The sequence below is a fragment of the Mustelus asterias genome, chromosome 5 (assembly GCF_964213995.1).
Source record: "Mustelus asterias chromosome 5, sMusAst1.hap1.1, whole genome shotgun sequence".
In the NCBI taxonomy this organism is placed as follows: Eukaryota; Metazoa; Chordata; class Chondrichthyes; order Carcharhiniformes; family Triakidae; genus Mustelus; species Mustelus asterias.
The window spans coordinates 58,270,734-58,293,712 of record NC_135805.1 but is presented as its reverse complement, the minus strand read 5'-3'; positions in this window follow the sequence as shown (position 1 = coordinate 58,293,712).

Genomic DNA, 22,979 nt, shown 5'->3' with positions numbered 1-22,979 from the left:
CGTTGACTGAATTGTACTGCTGTGTATAAATCATTATTTAAAGTCAATGCTGTACTTACAGAGACGCTGAATGACAGTTTCTGTAAACATCAGTGAGATCACCTCATTTAATACACATAGTATCTTTTTTAGAACCTGTCAGGGTAATTCTGTTCCATTATCTTGAAGACTGAATAGAAAGTGAACAGAACTGAAATTCAGATACAAAGCAAAACACCGCGGATACTAAAAATCTGAAATAAAAACAGAAAAGGCCTTGCAGACCAGGCAGCAAACATCCGGACTTCAGACAACTTTAAATGAGTTTCCAGCAGAATCATAAAATCAGAGGATGGCGACAGTGCAGATTCTCACTGGCTGGGGAATTCAGAACTAGGATAAGGGACAGATCATTTAGAACTGACACAAGGAAAGATTCCATCACTCGAAGGGTTGTACATCTTTGGAATTTCGGAGGGTTATGGAGGGGATGCTCCATCATTGAATATATTTAAGGCTGGGATGGACAGATATTTGGTGTCTCAGGGAATCATGGGATATGGAGAGCTGGCAGGAAAATGGATCAACCATGGTCGTATTGAATGGTGCAGCAGGCTCTTTGGCCATATGGTCTTCTCCTGCTCTTGTTTCGTATGTAAGGAGGCCAATCAGCCTGTCTTGGTGGTGCTAGTTCTCTGCAAGAGGAACACATGTAGTCTCATTCTCCTGTCTTTTCTCTGTAACCCTACAGCCTTTTTTTCTCTTTGGATAATGATCCAATTCTTTTTTGAAAGCCATGATTGAATCTGCCTGTACCACACTCCCATGCAGTGCATTCCAGAATCTGGAGGGAGTAAATATTGAAGGTGATGGATGGGGTCTCAGTCAAGTGGGCTGCTTTGTTCTGCATGGTGCTAAGATTCTTAAGTGTTGTTGGAGCTGCACTCACCCAGGCAAGTGGAGAATATTCCATTACACTCTTGACTTGTGCCTTGTGGATGATGGACAGATTTTGGGGAGTAAGGAAGTGAGTTTTTCATCACTGAATTCCCAGCCTCTGATCTGCTCGTGTAACCACAGTATTTAAATCATAGAACCCTACAGTGCTGAAGGAGGCCATTCGGCCCATTAAGTCTGCACCGACCGCAATCTTACCCAGGCCCTATTCCCATAACCCAAGCATTTACCCTAGCTAGTCCCCCGACACTAAGGGGCAATTTATCATGGCCAATCCACCTAACCCATACATCTTTGGACTGTGGGAGGAAACCGGAGCCCCCGGAGGGAACCTATGCAGACACAGGGAGAATGTGCAAACTCCACATAGACAATGAACCAAACCGGGAATCAAACCCAGGTCCTTGGGTGCTGTGAGGCAGCAGTGCTAATTACTGTGCCATCATGCTGCCCGAATGGATGGATGGATCGTCCAGTTCAGTTTCTGATCAATGATAACCCCCAGGATGTTGACAGTGGGGGATTCAGCAATGGTAATGCCATTGAATGTCAAGGCCAGATAGTTAGATTCTGTCTTGTTGGAGATGGTCACTGCCTGACACGTGTGTGGAGTGAATGTTACTTGTTATTTATCAATAAGCCTGAAGGTTGTCCAGGTCTTGCTGCATATGGACATGGACTTCTTCAGTACCTGAGGAGTCTTGAATGGTGCTGAACATTGTGCAATCATCAGAGACCATCCCCACTTCTGACCTTTTGATGGAGGGATAGTCATTGATGAAGCAGCTGAAGATGCTTGGGCCTAGGACACTACCCTGAGGAACTCCTGTGGTGATGTCCTGGGACTGAGATGATTGACTTCCAACAACCACAACCATCTTCCTTTGTCCCAGGTATGCTCCTACCAAAGGAGAGATTTCCCCCGATTCCCATTGCTCGAGAGGGCTCCTTGATGCTACACTCAGTTAAATGCTGCCTTGATATCAGGCATTCTCAACTCACCAGTATCTGACCTGCTGGCTGTGAGTATGAGATTGAGTGAAGCTGTTCCTTCCTCCTCAGCCACTTCTTCATTTTAGCCTTCCACCTGCGACACCACTACCTGGCCAGGCAGATGATCTTGGGTATCTGAAAACATAAATGCAGAAGGACAAGTTTGAGTGAGTTACACTATCCAGAGCTTGTAAATCCTAACAGATTATGGGTGAGGTTGAAATGGGTTTGAGAAGGTACATTGAGATGGTACCATCATCCAAGATGGTTCTACTGGCTTGCATTTCTCCTGCTGCCAGCTGCATGTTGTAGGCCACCTTGTTGTATAAGACAGAGGGAATTGTGTCAATGAGTGCCACACAAAATGGTTTGGTGACGTGGCTGCCATGGTTGAATTACAGAGTGTGGAAGCTGTGAAATGTGAGTGTGCAGCTTGCAGCTAAGGGTGAATTGAGTCAATGAATGTGAGGTATGAGTCATGTTTGATGAATATTGTTGCTCAGTAAGCGAAGCAGGTGTTGTGAAATGGAGCAGTGTAAGGCTAGCACTGTAGTTGATCGGATTGGATATATGAAGATGCATTCACTGACATTGTCCCCTCGTGCGAGGTGATTAAATTTCTTTTGGTGCTGCATCCAGGCACTCAACTGCTAGCAATGACCACAGAGGTCACCCGCTCCCAATCCCTCCTCGGGTTTGGTCTGGAGGGCCTCCTGGCATTTTGAGGAAGAGGACCTCTCCCCTCCTGTTTACTTCCCTTACAACAACTTCTAGTTCTGCATCCAAGGACCTTGGAGCAAACTCTCTCTCTGGCCCGTGGTATTTTTTCTGGAGGTTGTTTCAGGCCTTCTACTCTTCTTTAACTGATTTCAGCCCTGCTGGTAGAGGCTTGTGGCTTTCAAATGGGAATTGGATTATAGAAACTTTGCAAATAAAAGGAGAGTAGGCCATTTGGCCCTTCAAGCCTGCTCTATCATTCATTTGATCATAGCTGATCATCAAATTCAATATCCTGATCCTGCCTTCCACCCAGATCCCTTGATCCCTTTAGCTCTAAGAGCTATATCTCATTTCTTCTTGAAATCACACAATTATCATGATGAGAAAATGTTGGCAGGCCTACGAGGAAAAGGCAGAAGGTGGAACCAGCTGAGATACTCTTGCAGAGAGCCACATGGACAACAAAGGCTGAGTACCCTCCTTCTATGCTGTAACCATTCCATGATTCCAAGAATTTGTTCTGCAGCAAGAATGCAGTTTACATTTAAGATGCGCAGTCTGATTAAGTTATGCAGGCTAGTTTCAAGAGGTGATAGTCTCGCTTGGACTTGGGCTGCCTGCTGAGAAATGCGGGCTACAATTCTCCCATCGCGACCTGCAACTTTTCTGGCGGGTCGCAGTGAGAGATGCGTGTCGCCGGCCTTGTACTGGAACTTGCACATGCGCCGGGAACGCATGCGCATCTCCCAGAGCCAGTGGACAGTCGTCAGTCAGACCACACTGGAAACCCACGGGAAGGCAGGTAAGTCATTTGAATCTTTTTAAAATGTATTTTAAATATGTTTTAAATGTGATTATCAGGAACTTTTGGGTCCCGATTGAATCTCCCACCCCACCAGGAGTACTTCATTCTGGCGAGGTTTACACTAGCTCCCCACGTTTGGGGATCTAGTGGGAGACCCTGCAGGAATGAAGGGGGGAGAATCGGGACCCTCCAGGGGGTTGGGCAGCAAGGGAGTGGTGCCCCTGGCAAGGACACACTGGCAGTGCCAGCTTGTGCCCCCTGTCGCTGCCCAAGGGGCAAAGAGCCCAGGCCCAGGGGGCACCTTGGCACTGCCCATCAGGCATCGGTTAGTGAAATTTTGCAAGCCTAGGCAAGTCTTGCAGGAAAGGATGTCCCGAGGCATGGTACATTGGGGAGACCATGCAGACGCTATGACAATGGATGAATGAACACCACTCGACAATCACCAGGCAGGAGTGTTCTCTTCCTGTTGGGGAACACTTCAGCAGTCACGGGCATTCAGCCTCTGATCTTCGGGTAAGCGTTCTCCAAGGTGGCCTTCACGACAACGCAGAATCGCTGAGCAGAAACCGATAGCCAAGTTCCACACACATTACAGATAGTATGACATGAACCCAAGATCCCGGATGAGGCCTCATCCGGGATCTTGGGTTCATGTCATACTATCTGTAATCCCCACGACTTGCCTGGACTTGCAAAATCTCACTAACTATCCTGGCTGGAGACAATACACATCTCTTTAACCTGTGCTTAACCCTCTCTCCACTCACATTGTCTGTACCTTTAAGACTTGATTACCTGTAAAGACTCACATTCCAACCATTATCTTGTAAGTTGAGTTTGTGTCTATATATGCCCTGTTTGTGAACCCAACTCCCACTCACCTGATGAAGGGACAGTGCTCCGAAAGCTTGTGCTACCAAATAACCCTGTTGGACTTTAACCTGGTGTTGTGAGACTTCTTACTGTGCCCACCCGAGTCCAATGCTGACATCTCCACATCATGGCTAGGATACCAGGCATTGACCTACATGATTCTTTATGTATGCTCACACAGTAGCTGGATGTTGAGTGAAATCCTTTTTGGTTGCAGTATAGGGTAGAGTTGACTTGCAACAAATAATATAAAGGCGATAATAGGCGGAAAAGGGCCGATTAGGGACCAAAAAGAGGATTTATGCAAGGAGACGGGGGAATAGCTGAGATATTAAATTAACATTTTGCATCTATCTTCACCACGGAGGAAGATACTACCCAGCCCACAGAGAATGAGGAGGTAATTAATACCTTATTTAAAATTGATAAGAAGGAGATATTAGATGGGTTTTCTATACTTCAAGTTGACAAATCATCAGGACCAGATAAAATGCATTCAAGGATACCGAAGGAAGTGAGAGGAAATTGTGGAGGTGCTGGCCATGATTTTCTACTCTTCCTTAGACTTGGGCAATGCCAGAGGTTTGGAGAATTGCAAATATTACTCTGTTGTTCTAAAAAAGGTGTAAGGATAAGCTCAACAACTACTGGCCAGTCAGTTTAACTTCAGTGGTGGGGAAATGTCTAGAAATAATAACGTGGGACAAAATTAATAGTTAAGAGAAAATTATGTTTCACTTATTTGAGCTTTTTGTGATGAGGTAACAGAGAGAGGGTTGATGAGGGCAGTGCTGTTTTTGTGGTGTACGTGGATTTGCAAAAGGCATGTGTACAATGTCGCTAGGTGCATTGCTCATTTGGAGAGCCGGTGCAGACATGAGGGCCAAATAGCCTTCTCCCGTGCTATAACAATTCTGTGAATTCTGCCTGTGAGAATATACTTACTGAAGCACTGATTTTACAGTTTATTCCTTGCTAAGATTCAGGCAGGACAGTTGCTTCCTGGGAGAATACAATGTCATGCTGAGAGTCCATTTCTCACTCCTCCTCCTCCCAGCAGTTCATCGTGCTCTGTGTGACCTCTGTCCATTCTACATTTCATGCTATATTCCCAAGTGACGAAGAACAATTGGTCATTGCTGTACTGTTCTTTGTTCTATTGCAGAAGCCTTAAATTCAGGACCAATTCCTTCAACTCTTGTCACATTACTCCTTGTGGACTTTGGCAACTTCAAATAACAATAGAAAGCACCATAGATTTGTAGAATTGAAGTAACCGCCAGAAGAAATCAACCAAGAACTAGCCTGTAGTTGATCATCCCTTTAAAGAATGTTGTGAGAGGAATCTGGCTCCTTCCTGCTGCTGCGTATGTGATCAGCTGCGTGATGTTGAGCGGGTAGTAACTGGACTATTCAGCTCCAGGATGGCATTATTGGCATTAAATCAAAGCCAGGCACTGCTTGATGTCATGACCTGCCTGCCCTTCATACTTCTGAAGGTCATTCACTGCACATCAATGTGTCCTGAGTGATATGGCGACTGGTGCAACTCTCCTCAAAAACATGCGTTAGTGTCACAGGCACCTCCTGGTACCTATAGCGCCCAAATAACAGGTACACTGATCCAATGTTTTTGATATATTCACCCTATCAGGATTCTTTAATCTGTTTGGTTTGGGAGATGCACCCACTGTTGGCCCTGTTGACACAAGTCCCAGATCCCCGGCAGAAAGCGCCAGGCTGTTTCAACTCTCCGCAAGTCAAAGTGTAAAAGCCACAGAAAGTCTCTGAGTAAGTTTAAGTGCCATTTGCTGGCAGCTGACAGTAAGTTGCAACAGCAAAAATAACAAAAGGCCCTCTCTGAGCGGTTTGATTTCTCTGCACAAATCTGAAGCAGCATTAATTTGGATTTGAAGATGCAAAGTCTTCCTGAAAAGAAGATCTGTTTTTGTGTTTGTTGAGAGAGTTGATACAGAAGAACCTTGTCATGACTTAATGTCTTAATTTTGTCACTATTGCTATCACATGCAAGTGTTCATTTGATGCAATTTTCATCATTGCATTCCATACTTGTGAACAACATGAACGGACTTGCCAAACACTTCCTCTGAAGAAAACACTTCTGTAAAAGTCAGTGTCAAATAACTTCCCAAGTTACTGTATAGTGATGACTACCACCTTAGGTCATTTCACAGAGTTCTTTGACTGTCCATTTCAATTTCCTAGTCAAAATATTACCATACATAGGAACTGACAATAATAGGGCTCCACGCTAATACGACTCAGTCTCTCCCACAGGATAGGAATTTTTCTGAAGAAAATGAGGAAGAATTACTGTGTTGTGGACAGAATCTTACAATGCAATCCCTTTGCTGCAAATCTGAATTCAGTTTGTTTTTGATTTCCTTGACTGCAGAAAGGTGTTCTGACTGCACAATGGCTGACTGAGAATGAATGAACTTATTGGAAAGGATAGCTATGTTCTGCCTGAATTATTAATTAGACATATGAACTGGATTTTCTGCTCCTGGACTATCGAGTCCTTTCTTATGTGCATTTGGTTTCTAAATTTGCAGTGAGATAGACACAAAACTGATCGATTAATTATATATCAACCTAATTAAGAAAATACAACCCACTTATTTGGTGTACACTCAAACGATTGAAACACTAATTAATGATTGTTATTGATAAGTGCTTAAAACTGATCTCATCAATTTTTTTCTTTGATTTGTTCGTGGGATGTGGGCACTGCTGGCTAGGCCAACATTTATTGCCCATCTCCAATTGCCCTTGAGAAGATGATGGTGAATCCCCTTCTTGAACATCAACAGTCCATGTGTTGTAGGAACATTCATGATGCTGTGAGGAAGAGAATCCCAGGATTTTAACACAACAACAGCGAAGGAACAACGATGTAGTGCCAAGTCAGGATGGTGTTTTGCTTGGAGGGCAACTTGCCCCCATAGCGGTGTTCTCATGCATCTGATGCCCTTGTCCTTCTAGGTGGTAGAGATCACAGGTTTGAAAGGTGCTGTCAAACTTAGTGAGTTGCCTATTTCTCACTGTTACCCAATTATTATTCCTCACCTCATAATTTTACTGTTACCTTCTCAGTTTAAATTACATAAACTATGCAGCACCACTGCTCAGAGGTGTGTGAGATAGACCAATTCTTTTTATCTTCTGATTTCTATCAAATTCCGTGGATGTGTCGCTGAATGCTTTCACAGGTGCCTGAATAAGCTTAGTGCATGCAATTAATCAGTCAGGGTGTGTCTATTCAAACAGTTTTCAGTGGAACATGTATATGCTCCAGTTTATACCTCACCATATGGATTGCAGTGCTTCAAGAAGAAGACCTGTTACCATATTCACAAGGGCAAAGGGAGATTGGTAATAAATGCCAGCATCCTGAGGATTAATCATAAAGAGTTCCATCCAGCTTATTATCCTATAGATTAATACCTAGAGTTCCATGAATGATTTTCTATCTGAATCAATCAATGCTTTGCCTAAAACAATTTTTAAAAACAATTAGTAAAGTGGAATAAATTGTTAAAACAATTCAATATGAAAAACTTAAAGTACTACTCAGGGCCAGAAAGATAACAGCATTGTGCGATCTTTTCCTCTAAGCTATAATGGGTGGCATGGTGGCACAATGGTTAGTACTGCTGCCTCTCAATGCCACGTACCCAGGTTTGATTCCAGCCTTGGGTGACTGTCTGTGTGGAATTTGCACGTTATCCCCGTGGTGGCGTGGGTTTCCTCCGGGTGCTCTGCTTTCCTCCCACAGTAAAAGGTGTGCAGGTTAGGTGGATTGGTCATGTTAAGTTGCCCCTTAGTGTCCCAAGATGTGTAGGTTAAAGGGATTAGTGAGGTAAATACGTGGAGTTATGGGGATAGGGTGGTGGGTGGGCCTGGGTAAGATATTCTGTTGGAGAGTCGGTACGGACTCAATGGGCCGAATGGCCTCCTTCTGCACTGTAGTGATTCTATGGTTCTATTCTCTTCTAAGTTATTGATGAATTATTGAGATTCTGAGTTTGAAGGGTGTCATGGAATATCCTACAAGGACAAGGGCAGCAGATGCATGTTCCCCTCCAAGTTGCGCAACTTCCTAATTTGGAACGATATTACTGTTCATTCACTGTCACGGGGCAAAAATCTGGAACTTCCTTCCTAACAGTGTTGTAGATATACTTACACTATGTGGACTCCAATGGTTCAAGATAGCTTGTTGTTACCTTCTCAAGGGCAATTAGGGATGAGCAACAACTGCTGATCTTGTTAGCAACACTCACATTCAAAAATTAATTTAAAATTTTTTTTTTATTTGAAAAGTGTTCATTATAAGGATGTCAAAATGAGAAATAGAATTTGTTTCTAACCATATGCCCCCAACATCAAATATATCCTGGTTGAATATTGCATAGTTAAGATGTTTACTCAATTATGAAGGCAAAAATATATTGACTTTCCACCTGTACCCATTTCCATTCTTTCACAACAGTCATCATTACAACCTGCCTGAGTGAGATGGAAAGAACAGCATGCATTTATTTAATACCTTATTAGATTTCTCTGCAAAATCTCAGTACGATAAAATTAGCTTATAATTTAAATAAAATTCTGTACTTCAAACTCAACGAATATTGATGTATTGAAGAGCAGGCAGATGTTTATTAACAGCGGTGAACAAGTAACCAGCAAACGTATTTGATTTTGGTGTTTTTGAGAAATGTTGGCCAGCTAGAGTTTTCTTCAAGGAATGTCACTGGGGTTTTCATGTCCAAAAGCAGACATGCCCTCAATTTAACACCACATCTGAAGATCAGCAATTCTGACAGTCTTATGCTTAGTTTAGTTTCATCTTAGGCTATATGCCTCTCAACTGTTTATGATTGACACTGTATTTCTACGTTTTCCAGGTCTTACTTGTGGGAAGTTACATTACCCGCCAACAGCACTTACTGGAAAATAATGGGGATATTACCCTCAATTTTTTTATCATTTTGGAGTAGTAAACCATGAGCAGTACAGTTCTGATCTTCTAATGCCTGTTGTGATGGATGTGATACCTGACTTATGCCATGGACTTTGTAACTGCATCCTTGCAGGTATTGACCACATTCGCACTGCCCTGCAATATCTCTCACTACCTGGGGCCTATACTCAACTCCGAGTCCCCAGCATGGTCATCACGACTGGTTTCCATATGAGGGCATACCTCCTTTGGACCATTCTTCTCAGGGAAAGCTGGTCTAGCCCAATAGCAATTCAAGAAAACAGCTCACCATTTTGCTTTTGCAATGTGACCCACAGTCCTTGCATTGACTATCCTTGCTCCAGCATTCCCTCACTGGCCCATTTTGGCACATCTATGACATGCGTGTTGTTGTTTTGATTTTTTATGGGCAATTCCCAACTTATGGATCTTCATTCCTTCACTAATTTGTGAAGCCTCTTTAGCAGCCAGTTCCATCTACACTGCGATTTTTACTTCTGTCTTTAAAGTCAAAGCATATTCAGTAAACAATCTTCTTTGGATAGCCTCATTTTGCAGACCACAAACTAGGCAATCTTGAAGAGTATCTTCTAATGACTCACCAAACTCACAATATTTTGTCAGCCTTTTTTTAAGGTTACCATAAACAGAGCAATGTTTTCGCCTTCCGCTTGATTCCGTCAGTGGAACCTGAGCTGTTCTACATGATCAGTGGCTTTGGAGAGTGATGCTCTTCATGAATCTTTGTTGAATCATCGTACGTTTTGGTTCCTGGCTTTGCTGGATGAGCCAAGCTCCAGAACAAATTGAAGGTTTTACTTCCTATTGTACTGAGAAAGGTTGCTACGAGCAGTTTGTCTGCAACTTTGTTCACAAAGTGGTCAATACCTGCACAAAGTACTGAAACACTTGGCATAGGAGCTCCATGATTCATTTTCTTTATTGAATGGTCCCATGGCTCCTAACTGACCTGTTATTTCTCTTGCAGGCACTAACAACTCGAGGCTGTTTAGTTTTTTAACTTATTTTTTACTGTCTTCCAGTACTCCCCCTTTTACCCTGAAGACCCTGGCGTGGCACATGGCACAGAGGTTAGCACTGCTACCTCACACTGTCAGAGACCCGGGTTCAATTCCAGCCTTAGATCTGTGTGGAGTTTGCACGTTCTCCCCGTATCTGCACGGGTTTCCTCCCACAGTCCAAAGGTGTGCAGGTTAGGTTGATTGGCCATGGCAAATTGCCCCTTAGTGTCGTGGGGATTAGCAAGGTAAATGTGTGGGATTGAGGGGATACGGCCTGGGTGGGATTGTGGTCAGTGCAGACTTTATGGGCCGAATGGCCTCCTTCCATACCGTAGGGATTCTATGATGAAGACCGTTGATTTGATGTATTGTTTTTAAATGGCCCCAGCCATACAGCAAAGCATTCCTTCTTTTTAAATATGCCGGATGCTGGCTGCAATCTCACCCTTTTTTGATCAGGTAACCCCTCTTTTTTTAAACCATGCAGAGAGTTCCCACCCTTTTTCTACTGCATAGTGAGTACAGTGGCTCCTGCTCGGCTGTTACACATTGCAACATATGCACGCACCTTGCAGCTTAGAGGAGTCTACCCACTTTTTTTTCCGATAAGAAACTGAATATTTATTTTTTCCTTTTGTTTTCTTTACTTCACTGGGACCTCAACCATTAATCCTTTTGTTGATTTTCCGTAGCCTTTTAATATTCGAAGTGCAAGAACCCATGACTTTCTTCCTACTTAAGGTCTTTTCTTGATGTTCTCGATGAAACAAAACCCTGACTTATCGCCAATTTTGTAATATCCTAATTACATTAGAGGTTGTGGGTTTTAAACAAAAAGAGAAAGATGTGGTTCGCACATGTAGATTCAAAATAACAACAGCAGATTTATTGTAGGAAATGTTGACTGTACAGAATAGAAACTGAAACTAAAACAGGAGCCTGTGAAACACCCCAATGACATCACCATCTAATCATGTGACCAGCCTTAAACCAATCATGCAATTACTTAAGTATATAACACACACTTACTTTGATTGAGGTTTAAAACATTATTCATAGACCTACATTTCTGTCTTTCAAACTGAATGTGAAATTCTATTATGCTATGATTGCTATCACAAGAATGATCCCTGGAATGAAGCGCTTGTCGTATGAGGAATGGTTGAGGACTCTGGGTCTGTGCTCGTTGGAGTTTAGAAGGATGAGAAGGGATCTTATTGAAACTTACAGGACACTGCGAGGCCTGGATAGAGTGGATGTGGAGAGGATGTTTCCCCTAGTAGGAAAAACTAAAACCAGAAGGCATAACCTCAGACTAAAGGAACAATCCTTTAAAACTGAGATGAGGAGGAATTTCTTCAGCCAGAGTGGTGAATCTGTGGAACTCTTTGCCGCAGAAGACTCTGGAAGCCAGGTCATTGAATGTCTTTAAGACAGAGATAGATAGGTTCTTGATTAATAAGGGGATCAGGGGTTATGGGGAAAAGGCAGGAGAATGGAGATGAGAAAAATATCAGCCATGAGTGAATGACGGAGCAGACTCGATGGGCCAAGTGGCCTAATTCTGCTCCTGTGTCTTATGGACTTACCTAGATGCTCCTTTACCATAAGTTTACTGATTAATCCTGATTCATCGATTGTTACCATTTCTCGTGCCCTCATAACCCCATGTATCTACCATGGCTAATCCCCCTAACCTACATATCTTGGGACACTCAGAAGCGATTTAGCATGGCCAATCCACCTAACCTGCACACCTTTGGACTGTGGAGGAAACTGGAGCACCCGGAGGAAACCCATGCAGACATGGGGAGAACGTACAAACTCCACACAGTCACCCAAGGCCGCAATTGAACCCAGGTCTCTGGCACTGTAAGGCAGCAGTGCTAACCACTCTGCCACCTTGCAGCATAAAATAAGATATTTTCAAATGTATGTTTTTCTACTTTCCAGCTATTTACACACTCTCTCCAAGAGCAGTTACCCAGCGGCCCATGATCATATTGGCACACAGAAGCTCCCAGCTTATGGCTTTCCTGTGATGTGACAATATGATTTTTATTTATTTGTCACAAGTAAGGCTTACGTTAACACCACAATGAAGTTACTGTGAAATTCCCCTAATCGCGCACGTCTTTCAGACTGTGGGAGGAAACCAGAGCACTCGGAGGAAACCCATCTAGATCCACCAGCAGTCATGACAGCTCTGAGCCTTGCTCAGTATTTATAACCTCTCCCTCTCCCTCTCCAGCGTGTTCCTTGCCGGTCCGCTTTCTCCATACTCTCCAGGGTAACTAAGACATAGTTCAGTTTCAATTTTTTCTTGGCTTCTTCTCTCCTCTGGTTTTGTTGTTTAATTGTGACCTTGCATTTAGGCCTTCTCAGACACTTTTCCCGTGAACCCTACTTGCACCAATTGTGATTCATTCCTCTTCCTCCTCCTCTCCTACACTCCAGGATTGACTCCCTCTTCAATAAGTCTATTCCATGCCTTTCTGTTGTTCCTCTGAGCCTCTCTTTACAATCTAACAAGGATCCATGGAAGCACTTGCCAACATCCGCTCAAAAGCAGCAACTCAAGCCATCCCATTTTCCTTTGATCAACCTTTTTCCATTCAATGTGCCCACTTACCTCACGCACCACTGCTGAGTTGAGCTCTGATGTGTAGATGCCGGCATTGGACTGGGGTAAACACAGTAAGAAGTCTCACAACACCAGGTTAAAGTCCAGCAGGTTTATTTGGTAGCAAATGCTACTAGCTTTTGGAGCGCTGCTCCTTCGTCAGGTGAGTGGGAGATCTGTTCACAAACAGCAAACAGGGCATATAAAGACACAAACTCAATTTACAGAATAATGATTGGAATGCGAGCCTTTACGACTAATCAAGTCTTAAAGATACAGACAATGTGAGTGGAGAGAGCATTAAGCACAGGTTAAAGAGATGTGTATTGTCTCCAGACAGGACAGTTAGTGAGATTTTGCAAGTCCAGGTAAGTCGTAGGGGTTACAGATAGTGTGACATGAACCCAAGATCCCGGTTGAGGCCGTCGTCATGTGTGGGGAACTTGGCTATCAGTCTCTGCTCAGCGACTCTGCGCTGTCGTGTGTCATGAAGGCCGCCTTGGAGAATGCTTACCCAGAGATCAGAGGCTGAATTCCCGTGACCGCTGAAGTGTTCCCCAATAGGAAGAGAACACTCTTGCCTGGTGATTGTCGAGCGGTGTTCATTCATCCGTTGTCGTAGTATCTGCATGGTTTCCCCAATGTACCGTGCCTCGGGACATCCTTTCCTGCAGCGTATCAGGTAGACAACGTTGGCCGAGTTGCAAGAGTATGTACCATGTACCTGGTGGATGGTGTTCTCACGTGAGATGATGGCATCCGTGTCAATGATCTGGCACGTCTTGCAGAGGTTGATGTGGCAGGGTTGTGTGGTGTCGTGGTCACTGTTCTCCTGAAGGTTGGGTAGTTTGCTGCAGACAATGGTCTGTTTGAGGTTGTGCGGTTGTTTGAAGGCAAGAAGTGGGGGTGTGGGGATGGCCTTGGCGAGATGTTCGTCTTCATCAATGACATGTTGAAGGCTCCGGAGGAGATGCCGTAGCTTCTCCACTCCGGGGAAGTACTGGACGACGAAGGGTACTCTGTCCACTGTGTCCCGTGTTTGTCTTCTGAGGATGTCGGTGCGGTTTTTCGCTGTGGCGCGTCAGAACTGTCGATCCATAACCTCACGATAACCTCACGATGCTCCACTTCTCCAGCTTCCCCCCCTAAACACGTTAAAGAAGCCATCCTCTACGGACAAGCCCTCCATATACACAGGATCTGCTCGGATGAAGAGGATCGCAACAGACACCTCCAGACGCTGAAAGATGCCCTCATAAGAACAGGATATGGCACTCGACTCATCGATCGACAGTTCCGACGTGCCACAGCGAAATACCCCACCGACCTCCTCAGAAGACAAACACAGGACACGGTGGACAGAGTACCCTTTGTTGTCCAGTACTTCCCCGGAGTGGAGAAGCTACGACATCCGGAGCCTTCAGTCTGACTATACCTTTGATTAAATAAAAACAGAAAGCACTGGAAAAAATATTCAGAAGATCTAGCAGTATCTGTGGTGGAAGAAACAGGGTGCGATAAGGGAAGGCAATGGCTGAGTGGTATTATTGCTAAACTATTAATGCAGAAACTCAGCCACTTGCCCGGGGACCTGGGTTCAAGTCCCGCCATGGCAGATGGTGGAATTTGAATTTAATTTAAAAAAATCTGGAATTAAGAATCTACTGATGACCATGAAATGAATGTCGATTGTTGGAAAAACCCATCTGTTTCACTAATGTCCGTTAGGGAAGGAAATCTGCTGTCCTTACCTGGTCTGGCCTACATGTGATGCCAGAGCCACAGCAATGTGGTTGATTCTCAACTACCCTCAGGCAACGAGGGATGGGCAATAAATGCTGGCCAGCGACGCCCATGTCCCACAAATGAAGTTTTTAAAAACCCACGAGGTCCATGAGGAATCACTCAGACTTAACGTTTTGTGTCCAATATGACTGTTTCTCAGAACTAAAAAGAGGAAGAAATGTTTTATAAATGCAAAATACTGCATATGCTGGGAATCAGAAATAAAAACAGAAAATGCTGGACAAACTCAGCAGGTCTGGCAGCATCTCTGGAGAGAGAAGCAGAGTTAAAGTGTCAATTCTGTATGACTTCTTCAGGTGTGGAGATGCCGGCGTTGGACTGGGGTAAACACAGTAAGAAGTTTAACAACACCAGGTTAAAGTCCAACAGGTTTATTTGGTAGCTTGTGTGGCTTTTGCTACCAAATAAACCTGTTGGACTTTAACCTGGTGTTGTTCAACATCTTACTGACTTCTTCAGAGTCAGACCTCTGGTCAGATCTGCTGAGTTATTCCAGAATTTTCTGTTTTTATGAAATGTTTGTGCTGTTGAAATAAGGGGAGGGGTCAGGTAGAACAAAAGGGAAGACCAAGGTTAGTTTAGAGGGTGAGTGAATTTAAATAACAAAGATGTCATGGAGATAAACACAAAGGGAGTGGTAATAGGTGTAGGATTAAGGTGAGATAAAGCATTGGTCCAGAGTAAGTATTAGTGACGTGAGAAAGGACAGCTCTGTCTGAAAGCAAAATCATTAAATAATGATCTGTTTGCTATGGGGCTTCTTGGTTCTGCATACAACCTGCTCCTTCAGGTATTTAGTGTATATGTAATCCTGAGTTGTAGTTACACAAAGTTGACAAATACTTTTCAGATATGCTTGGTGCTGCACCTGGCATGGTCTTCTGTATTCAATTTGGTTTTGATTTGATTTGATTTATTATTGTCACATGTATTAGTACACAGTGAAAAGTATTGTTTCTTGCGTGCTATAGAGACAAAGTATACCATTCATAGAGAAGGAAAGGAGTGCAGAATGTAGTGTCACAGTCATAGTGAAGGTGCAGAGAAATATCAACTTAATGCGAGGTAGGTCCATTCAAAAGTCTGATGACAGCAGGGAAGAAGCTGTTCTTGAGTCAGTTGATACGTGACCTCAGACTTTTGTATCTTTTTCCCGATGGAAGAAGGTGGAAGAGAGAATGTCCAGGGTGCGTGGGGTCCTTAATTATGCTGGCTGCTTTGCCGAGGCAGTGGGAAGTTTAGACAGAGTCTTTGGATGGGAGGCTGGTTTGCGTGATAGATTGGACTACATTCACGACCTTTTGTAGTTTCTTGCAGTCTTGGACAGAGCAGGAGCCATACCAAGCTGTGATACAACCAGAAAGAATGCTATCTATGGTGCATCTATAAAAGTTGGTGAGCGTCGTAGCTGACATGCCAAATTTCCTTAGTTCTGAGGAAGTAGAGTCATTGGTGGGCTTCCTTAACTATATCGGCATGGGGGGACCAGGACAGGTTGTTGGTGATCTGAACACTTGAAGCTGTTGACCATTTCTACTTCGTCCCCATTTATGAAGCAAGGGGCATGTTCTCTTTTACTCTCCCTGAAGTTGATGACAATCTCCTTCATTTTGTTAACATTGAGGGAGAGATTATTGCCATCACATCAGTTCACCAGATTCTCTATCTCATTCCTGTACTCCGTCTCGTCATTGTTTGAGATTTGACCCACTACGGTGGTGTCATCAGCAAACTTGCAAATTGAGCTGGAGGGGAGTTTGGCCACACACTGATAAGTGTATAAAGAGCATAGTAAGAGGCTGAGAACACAGTCCTGTGGGGTAATGGTGTTGAGGATGATCGTGGAGGAGGTGTTGTTGCCTATCCTCACTGATTGCGGTCTGTGGGTTTGGATGTTCAGGATCCAGTCGCAGGGGTAGGAGGCAAGGCCCAGGGCACGGAGTTTGGAGATGAGTTTTGTAGGAATAATGGTGTTGAAGGCTGAGCTGTAGTCAGTAAATAGGAGTCTGACATAGGTGTCTTTGTTATCTGGGTTCCAGGGTTGAATGCAGGGCCAGGGAGATGGTGTCTGCTGTGGACCTGTTGCGGCAGTAGGCAAACTGTAGTGGCTCTAGGCAATCCGGGAGGCTGGAATTGATTCGTGCCATGACTAACCTTTCAAAGCACTTCATAATGATGGATGTCAGAGCCACCAAACGATAATCATTAAGGCATGCTGCTTGGCTTTTCTTTGGTACCGGGATGATAGTTGTCTTCTCACTGTGCTCGGGTTGATCCCCAGGCTTGGTGGTGATGGAGATGTGAGGGATGGGTTACAGATTGCGCTAGAATATAATTCTGCTGTTGCAGATAACCCACGGCACTCACGGATACGCAGTGATAGATTTGCTCTTAATGTGTCCGATTTGGGAGAGTGGTGGTGTCACACGATACATTAGAGAATGTGCTTAGTGTGAAGTCAAGACTTTGCCTTCACGAGGACTGTGTGCTTGTCACTCCTGCCAACACTGTGATGGACAGGTGCACCTGCGACAAATAAATTGAGGAAGATGAGGCCAAATATATTATCCCATCATGTTGTCTCTCTCACCATCTGCTGCGAACCCTCTCTGGCAGCTCTGTCCTTCAGGACTTGGCGAGTTTGTTAAGGTGTGGTACAACTGAGCAACTCATTGGAGCTCACACAATAAGACATACCGGCTGGAGTTTTACTGCCTCACCTGCCCCGGAATTAGGGTGGGTGAGACTCGCAGAATAGAATTTTCCGTTGGCCTCGGGCGGGATTTTATGAGCCTCGCCCGAGTAAGGTCATAAAATTCCACCCACCGTTTAACAAAATAACATGAAAAAAAGCAGAGAAACATTTCCAAATAATTTTATAAATTTCTTTTTAAAAAACCTGCCAATAAATTTTATAGGCAATGTTTTAATACAGTTTGAACATTCTAAAACAACTACTACATTGTAAGGCCAGTAAAAGATCGAAGGAAGTCTACAATAATAATCAACGTTAATAACTTTTTTTTAATACAACAAGCGACTGATCTGATATTGCCCATTTTACAGTTTCACCTGACAGGATAAATGACCCCCAGCCTGTCCAAACTAAAAGTTATGGCAAAATGTGTATCAACAAAGCTTTCAGTCTCCTACAGCTCCCACTGTTTTCTGTGGTGCTGTTACTATTAACCAGCTGGTAAAGCTGCTTAACAGTCACGGCCACTGGCAGCTCCACATTTTCCAGTAGGTTTTTTTTTCATCAGCTATAGGTGCAAAGCCAGCTTTCCTCAAAACATTTTCTTATCGTTGTAGGTCTCACGGCACCCCAGGCAACATTCAGCACATACACTGCATCAAGTAGATTAATCTGTCTGGCCAATTGTAATCCTGTGCACTCACTTCCATCATCTATAGCATGCAAAATTTGATCCACCACCCCTCTCCTGTGGTGCTGTTTAAGATTTTAATTACAACTTGGTCCATTGGCTGTTATCAGTGACGTGTTTAGAAACAGAAAGATTAGTTTCATATTAGACAAGATAAGGCATGGAAGCGCTGAGCACTTGTCCAGAATGATTGCAATTTTTGACCCATGCGTTCACACTGATCACCGATCCCCTACAGCCACTCAGCAAATACAACTGAAATCATTTGAGGATTGGAATTTGTTTCGGAACAAATTTAGAGTGGATTAAGATAGGTTCTGCAGAAATAAAGAAAACCTGGAAATTACAGTCGGCAAGAGCTGAAACACCTGTTATTGGAGGGTGACAGAGGAGTACTATCAGGAATGCCGTGTGGTGCAGAGTTCCTGTCACTTATCACAGGCTGTCAAACTGCTATTTAGAGGAAGTGGCTACAGGGTGCGACTGTGCTGAATCTCTGTGTGAGTGTAGCTAAGCTCATAATTGCTGACAAAATGGGTAATTCAGTGAAAAGCATACCATAGAGTTGAATTTATGAATTTATGCTTCCAGCGCATGACATGGATGAATGTTAGGAATTTAACTGGGAAGATCAGCAAAGCCCCCAGGATTTTCGGCACATCAATTTTAATGGATAGAAAATCCTTTTAGGTGATTAACGTCTACATATTCTTGAAAATGTTCTTGGTGTGTGAAGGTGCCCATTAAGATCTCAAATTTGTGAAGTTTCCTCCATAGTCCATGATTCACATATTGCTTGTGCAGTGTAATGCTAAACCCCATGTGACACTGATGTTACGGCAGAATCTGCAGCTCAACACAGATGTCAGGGGGACGTATTTTACACAGAGGGTGGTGGGGGCCTGGAGTGCACTGCCAAGCAAGGTGATTGAGGCGGACATGCTGGGATCGTTTAAGACTTATCTAGATAGCCACATGAACAGACTGGGAATAGAGGGATACAAACGAATGGTCTAGTTGGCCACATGAGCGGCGCAGGCTTGGAGGGCCGAAGGACCTGTTCCTGTGCTGTATTGTTCTTTGTTCTTTGGTTACTGCATTTATTTGAAGTGCAAGCCATACTTTTTTTTGTACACAGTTCATCATGGATTCAATGCTTGACTAGCACTGTAGTTGGCAGGGAGGTCCCACCAAGAGCATGATTGTTCGGATGCAGACAGGGTATACTGTCAGGTCATTGTTACATATCGAGCACCAACCAGGCCCAGCTACCTGGAAACGGTGAACGAGATCACAGGATAGTGAGGGATTAAGCGTATGGCATTAATTCATTAAACCAGAGAAACGTTAATGTTCCCCATCTTCCCCCCCCCCCCCCCCCACCGCCACCCAACCACGCTCTAGTTTAGCATTCTGTGCATAATGTTTAGGATGAAATTGAAAGAGACCTAGGAGTCTTATTGGACTGAGGGAGAAATTCTCTTGTGTAAATGCAGAGATATCTCAATTCACCGGAACAGGCAGCACGTGGGCTGCTACCTGTATGGCTCCCTTGGCATTCTTCAATGGCGTCCGCAAGATTTTGTTGTTGTCTAATGGTGACTCACTTAGCATTGAGTTTTGGACATCGAAGCACTCCGGACATACTCTCTTCCATCTTCTAAACATTGGAAAAAAGATACAAAAGTCTGAGGTCACGTGCCAACAGATGCAAGAACAGCTTCTTCCCTGCTGCTGTCAGACTTTTGAATGGACCTACTTCATATTAAGTTGATATTTTTCTGCATCCTAGCTATGACTGTAACACTACATTCTGCACCCTCCCCCTCCCTTCTCTATGAATGGTATGCTTTGTATAGCGCACAAGAAACAATACTTTTCACTGTATACAAATACATGTGACAATAACGAATCAAATCAAATCAGAAAAGGATTTGTCGATCTAATTTTTTATTACATAATGAGAAAAGTGAAGGTATTGGGCCGTTGACTTCATTTTCAGTCGTGACCCTGATGTGGTAAAGATCTCCAAATGAGATAACACCTGGGCAACATGATCAGTTAAATCAGAGGCGCTAAAGATTAATTGCTTGCATAAGTTTTTAAAAGAGCCATTGCATAGATGCAATTTGATTGAACCAGATCAAGTAGACAATCATACTAGGTAGGGACATTATAATCCTTTATGTAAAATAAAATTAATTCAAAAACCTATGATGACAAAATGGGCAGCACGGTGGCACAGTGGTTAGCACTGCTGCCTCGCAGCGCCAGGGACCCGGGTTCAATTCCTGGCTTGGGTCACTGTCTGTGTGGAGTTTGCACATGCTCCCCGTGTCTGCGTGGGTTTCCTCCGGATGCTCCGGTTTCCTCCCACAGTCTGAAAGATGTGCTGGTTAGGTGCATTGACCCTGAACAGGCGCCGGAGTGCGGCGACTAGGGGAATTTCACAGCAACTTCATTGCAGTGTTAATGTAAGCCTTACTTGTGACTAATAAATAAATTTTTAAGTTTAAAATGATACATTTATGACCCTGGTTAAATTTGCTAGCTGACAATGTTCAAATCGGACTTAAGTGGAAATAATTGTTTAAAAAAGGTCTCAGGAGGGTAGGATTAGGTACTGACCTTAGTTACAAGTCATGAAAGTCGCCTTTGGAGCAATCACTAGGTTTGGAGACAACAGAAAATAGCACAGATGAGATCAGAAAGTTTCAATATAAGGGAGTGGACAAAACGATGTCAAAGGAGTTCGATGTGCAGAAGTGTTTGGATCTGGATATGACAAACTTGAATATTTTAAAATGATTTGAAACTAGCAACTGAAGGGGTATGGGTGTCCTTATGTATGAATCACTCAAAGTCAATGGATGTGTATAAAATGATCAAGAAGCTGTCAGATGGCACTGTCACTCTATCTCAAAGGGTCTAAAAGACAAAGGAGAGGAATTTATGTTTCAACTAAATAGACTTGTTAGTATGTCATCTGGAGTATTGTGTTCAGTTCAGTTCTCAGCAAGAATATTTTTGATTTTGATTTGATTTATTATTGCCACATGTATTGGGATACAGTGAAAAGTATTGTTTCTTGTGTGCTATACAAGCAAAGATATACCATTCATAGAGTACTTAGGGGAGAAGGAAAGGAGACGGTGCAGAATATTGTGTTACAGTCATAGCTAGAGTGCAGTGAAAGATCAGGGCCAGGATTCTCCCAAATAAATTCTAAAGTGCCGAATTTGTGTATAAACGGGAGTAATTCCCGCTGGATTTTACAGCGGGATTTTCAAAATGAATCTCCCGCACTCTATGCATCATGGAGTGCCTCAGGGAAACCCACATTGAAAGTCATGGGGCAGGGCCTATTCCCGCTGAAGAGGCCGGCATCATAGTGCTGAGCGGGCCATTGCTCATGTGCCCATCTGTCAGAGCGGAGATCGGTGCATGCGCAGTATCCCCGCACTGCTGGCCTCTCGATTGCTGGCCTGCTCGATCACTGGCCAGCCCTATGACCTTTCAATGCTGCCATTCTAATCCCCCCACCCCTGATCACTGGCCTCCCGGATGTCTGCTGATGTCCCTCCCCTCCCTCCCCTGTCCCGATCTCCCCAACCGCACCCCCCCCCCCCCCCCGCCACTGATCCAAATACAGAGTGGCAGTGGTACCTCCCCATCCCCAGTGATCTCTGCCTCCCATAGGCCCGTCCCCTCTGGCCCTGCTGACTTGGTACTGCCCGATGGGCAGTGCCAAGGTGCCACTTGGACGTTTCCAGTTTGCTCCTTGGGCAGTGCTGGGGGCAAGGTTGGCAATGCTCAGGGAACATCCCCCTTACCCCTGACCTCCCGGTGGGCCTCCATGTGGGACTTCACTCCAGTGGGGTAGGGCCGTCAGCTCCCCATTAGTGGAGGGTTGTTGTAAATCCCGCTGGAGTGAACCATTCATGGCAGGGAGGGTGGGGAGATGCTAGCGGGTCTGGAAACCTCTTTCCCGAGTCTGCTAATCGGATTCGAATACAGATTTAAATATGGAGATTAGCTCCATGCCGACTCAGGAAATCTGGGCCCTGGAGACGTGTGGTAGCTGTGGCGCCCAGCGAGGAGCCTTCTAAACGGCCTCCACTGATATCCCCCGGCCCCGGCTGGAACAGCGCAGCAGGCTGTGAAAATCACCCCCCTCCCCACCCCCTCCATTTAATATATGGTTGGTCCATTCAAAAGTCTGATGGCAGCAGGAAAGTAGCTGTTCTTGAGTCGGTTGGTATTTGGCTTTGGAGTGGATGCAATGCAAATTCACCAAAATTGAGCTCAGGATGCATAAATATGGTTCAAGTTCTGTTGAAAAAAGAATACTGAAGGATGTTTTACTCAGTGTATTAAATAATAAAATAATTTGATTGGAATGGTATGGGTGGCATATAGGCACAGTGGTTTGCACTGCTACCTCACAGCGCTCGGGACCTGGGTTCAATTCTGGCCTTGGGTGACTCTGTGAAGTTTCATATTCTCCCCGTGTCTGTGTGGGTTTCCTCCAGGTGCTCCGTTTTCCTGCCATAGTTGAAAGATGTGTAGGTTAGGTGGATTGGCCATGCTAAATTGCACTTTAGTGTCAAAAGATGAGTAGGTTAGGTGGTTCAGCTATGGTAGCCCCCCTCAAACAAATCCCCTGACTCCTAATTGCCCAATGCCACGTACAACACCCAGTGTATAGTAGCAGTTAATCCTATAATGACAGTAGTGTGTGGAAAAAAAGCTTTACTAAATGGTATTTGATTGATAACTTGCCACTTTCTTAAAAAAATAA